This window comes from Eschrichtius robustus, chromosome 15 (genome assembly GCF_028021215.1).
Source record: "Eschrichtius robustus isolate mEscRob2 chromosome 15, mEscRob2.pri, whole genome shotgun sequence".
In the NCBI taxonomy this organism is placed as follows: domain Eukaryota; kingdom Metazoa; phylum Chordata; class Mammalia; order Artiodactyla; family Eschrichtiidae; genus Eschrichtius; species Eschrichtius robustus.
Window position 1 is genome coordinate 40,173,939 of NC_090838.1, and position 4,742 is coordinate 40,178,680.

Sequence of the window (4,742 nt, forward strand, 5' to 3'; positions counted from 1 at the left end):
ACAACAAACAGAATGGGAGAAAATATTTGCAAATCATATATTTGATAAGGAATATCCAGAACACATAAAGAATTCTTGCAACTGAATAACAAAAAGACAAACAACCCAATTCCAAAACGGGCAAAGAACCAAATAGACATTTCTCCAAAGATGACATACAACTGGCCAATAAGCACATGAAAGGTGCTCAACATAATTAGTCACCAGAGAAATGCACATCAGAACCACAATGAGATGCTACTTCACCCTCACTAGGATAGCTATAATTTAAAAAAAGAAAAGAAAAGAAAAGAACAAGTGTTGATGAGGATGCAGAGAAACTGCAATCATTGTACTTTGCTCCTGGGAATGTAAAGTAATAGAGCTGCTGAGGAAAACATGTTGGCAGTTTCTTTAAAAAGTTAAACATAGGATTATCACATGTCCAAACAATTCCACTCCTAGATATATACCCAAAAGAACTGAAAACAGATATTCAAACAAAAGTTGGTATGAATTTTCATACCAGCACTCTTTACAATAACCAAAAGGTGGAAACAACCCAAATGTCCATCAACTGACGAATGGATAAACAAACTGTGGTACATCTATAAAAAAGAATGGAATACTGGCACATGCTGCAACATGGATGAACCTTGAAAACATTATGCTAAGTGAAAGAAGTCAGATACAAAGAGTCACATATTGTATGACTCCATTTATATGAAATATCCAGAATAGGCAAATCTAAAGAGACAGAAAGCAGATTACAGGTTGCCAAGGGTTGGGGGAAGGGGATAGGACGAGTTACTGCTTGATGGGTGTGGAGTTTTCTTTTGGGGTGATGAAATATTTTGGAACTAGATAGAGATGGTTATGTAACACTGTGAAAATAATAAATGCCAGTGAATTGTACACTTTAAAATGGTTAAAATGGCAAATTTTATATAGCATGAATTTTACCTCAATAAAAAATATTAAAAAATTAAAAAATATATTTTCTAGGTTACACTAGCCACATTTTGGGTGGCTAGTGCTGCTGATTAGACTTTGCTTATCACAGAACATTTCTACCATGTACAAATTCTATTGGAAGTACTGATATAACTGTACACTTACAATGGGTAAGTTTATGGTATATAAATTGTCCTTCGGTAAAGAGACAGGACCGTTTAAAAAAGAAACATTCCCAAGGCAAATATATTTTTAAAGCATTTTTAAAAATTGAAGTATAGTTAATTTACAATGTTGTATTAGTTTTAGGTGTACAGCAAAGTGATTCAGTTATATATATAATTGAATATATACATATTCTTTTTCAGATTCTTTTCCATTATAAGTTATTGCAAGATATTGAATATATTTCCTTGTGCTTTGCAGTACATCCTTGTTGTTTATCTATATTATATGCAGTAGTGTGTATACATTAATCCCAAACTCCTAATTTATCTCTCCCCTGCCCTCCGCCAACCCCCCACAACCATATGGTTATGGTTTTGTAACTGTAAGTTTGTTTTCTGTCTGTGGTCTGTTTCTGTTTTGTAAATTAGTTCATTTATATCATTTTTTTAGATTCCACTTGTAAGTGATATTGTATGATTGTCTTTGTCTGACTTACTTCACTTAATATGATAATCTCTAGGTCCCTCCATGTTGCTGCAAATGGCAAGATTTCATTCTTTTTTATGGCTAAGTAATATTCCAGTGTGTGTGTGTGTGTGTGTGTGTGTGTGTGTGTTTACCTATATATATATATTTTTCCTAATTAATTAATTTATTTTTGGCTGCATTGGGTCTTCGTTGCTGCACGTGGGCTTTCTCTAGTAGCCGCGAGCGGGGGCTATTCCTCGTTGCAGTGCACGGGCGTCTCATTGCGGTGGCTTCTCTTTTGTGGAGCATGTGCTCTAGGCATGCAGGTTTCAGTAATTGTGGGACGAGGGCTCAGTAGTTGTGGCTTGCGGGCTCTGGAGCGCAGGTTCAGTAGTTGTGGCACACAGGCTTAGTTGGTCTGTGGCATGTGGGATCTTCCTGAACCAGGGCTCCAACCCATGTCCCCTGCATTGGCAGGTGGATTCTTAACCACTGCGCCACCAGGGAAGTCCAATATTTTTTAGTTTTATTTATTTGGTTACTCCAGGTCTTGGTTGTGTCAGGCATGCTCCGTAGTTGTGGCATTTGTGCTCCTTAGTTGTGGCTCACAGGCTCCTTAGTTGTGGCAGGCAGCTCCTTAGTTGTGACATGCAAACTCTTAGTTGCGGCATGCATGTGGGATCTAGTTCCCTGAGCAGGGATTGAACCTGGGACCCTTGCATTGGGAGCGTGGAGTTTTAACCACTGCGCCACCAGGGAAGTCCATATGTATGTGTGTGTGTGTGTGTGTGTGTGTGTGTGTGTGTGTGTGTGTGTATACCACATCTTCTTTATCCATTTATCTGTTGATGAACACTTAGGTTGCTTCCATGTCTTGGCCATTGTAAATAGTGCTGCTATGAATATTGGGGTACGTGTATCTTTTCAAGTTAGCATGTTCTCCAGATATAGGCCTAGGAGTGCAGGATGATATGGTAACTCTATTTTTAGTTTTTTAAGGAACCTCCATACTGTTTTCCAGAGTGGCTGCACCAATTTACATTCCCACCAACAGTGTAGAAGGGCTCCCTTTTCTCCACACCCTCTCCAGCATTTATTATTTGTAGACTTTTCAATGATGGCAATTCTGACTGGTGTGAAGTGATACCTCATTGTAGTTTTGATTTGCATTTCTCTAATAATTAATGATGTTGAGCATCTTTTCATGTGCCTGTTGTCCATCTGTATGTTTTCTTTGGAGATCCAAAGGCAAATAGTGATTTTTTCAAAGAACCAGCTTTTGATTTCACTGATTTTCTCTATTATTTTCCTGTTTTAAATTTCATTGATTTCTGCTTATATAATATATGGTCTGCTTGCTTTAGGTTTATATTGTTTTTCTTTCTCTAACTGTCCTAAATTGGAGGCTTAGATTACTATTTTTAAATCTTTCTCTGTTTCTAATATATAAATTCAATGCTATAAATTTCTCTCTTAGCATTGCTTTCACTGCCTCCCACAGATTTTGATAAGTTGTATTTTCATTTAGTTCAAAATATTTAAAACATTTTTTGAGATATTCTTTGACTGATGTGTTATTTAGAAGTGTGTTGTTTAATCTCCAAATATTTTGGGATTTCTATTTATCTTTCTGTTATTGATTTCTAACTTAATTCCACTGTGTGAGAGGATACTTTGTATGATTTCTATTCTTTTAAATTTGTTAATGTGTGTTTTATGGCACTGAATGTGGGCTATCTTGGTGTATGTCCCATGTAAGCTTGAGAAGAATGTGTATTCTGCTGTTTCTGGATAAAGTATTCTATAAATGTCAGTTAAATCCAGTTGATTAATGATGCTGTTCAGTTCAACTGTATCCTTACTGATTTTCTGCCTATTGGATCTGTCAGTTACTAATAGAGGGGTGTTCATATCTCCAACTATAATAGTGGCTTCCTCTACTTCTCCTTGCAGTCTATCAGTTTTTGCCTCACATATTTTGACGCCCTGTTGTTAGGCACCCACACATTCAGGATTTTTATGTTTCCTTGGAGAATTGACCCCTTTATCATTAATAATTCTCCCTGATATTATTGATATTTATATCAAGAATATTATTGTTAATATTATTGATAGTGCCATGATAATTTTCCTCTTTCTGAAGTCAGCTTTGTCTGAAACTAATACAGCTACTCCAGTTTTCTTTAGATTAGTGTCACCATGGTATATCTTTCTCTACCCCTTCACTTTCAATCTGTATGTGCCTTTACATTTAAAGTGGGCTTCTTAGAGACAATATGGCTTTTATATACCCTCTCAGTCTGTGTCTTTTATTTGGTGTATTTAGATCATTCACATTTAAAATGATTATTGATATAATTGGATTAATATCTACCATATTTGCAACTGTTTTCGAGTCATTGCACTTGTCCCTTGTTTCTTGTCTTCCCCTCTTTTTCTGCCTTCTCTGTTTTTTTTTTTTTTTTCTAGTTAAACAATGATTTTATTGCTTGAGTACATGGAAAAATTTATGCAACCAGGGCAGAGGCTGTGGATAACTAGTATTTCCAAACTGAGGGGGTGTGAGGGGAGGACGGGTTTGGTCTTTCAGTATTGAGCCAACCTGTGAATGCAGCTCTTAATCAGAATCAGAAGGAATTTAGCACCTTTATCCTTTCTGTTTCTCTGAAGATGCTTTCGAACAGCAAAAACTTTCTTAATTAAATGCTAGAGGTACTCAGGACTGTCAGGAGGAAGTCCTTTGGACTTAAGAATTCTCAAGATTTTATTGCCTGTCATAAAACAACACCATGTGAGTCTCTCAGGATCACCCTGAGGCAGGCCCTTCTTGGCCAGTTTGTAGATCTGCTCCTTCCTGTTGTCAGAAGTTAACTTCAGCCAGGTGGGATTGCTGCGGTGGTAGGCCAGAGCCGACTGGGACAGGCCCTTCCCAGGGGCCTGCATGCAACCACGAGGGCAGCCAAAAAGAGAGCAAGGGTGGGAGTGCAGGAAGCCACCCTGCACACAGGAAGTGACCTCACACAGTCCTGCTTCCTCCCATCCTGCCTTCTCTGTTTTTAATTGAGCATTTTATATTATTCCATTTTCTCTTAGCACATTAATTATACTTCTTTAAAATTTTAAAAAATGTTTGCCCTAGGGTTTGCAATACACATTTACAACCAATTTAAGTC

At 37.2% G+C, this 4,742-nt stretch overlaps 1 pseudogene; it reads right to left on the minus strand.

Moving 5' to 3' along the window:
* Positions 1-4,076: 4,076 nt before the first annotated feature.
* LOC137777358 (small ribosomal subunit protein uS15-like) lies at positions 4,077-4,512 on the minus strand (annotated as a pseudogene).
* Between the last annotated feature and the right edge of the window lie 230 nt (positions 4,513-4,742).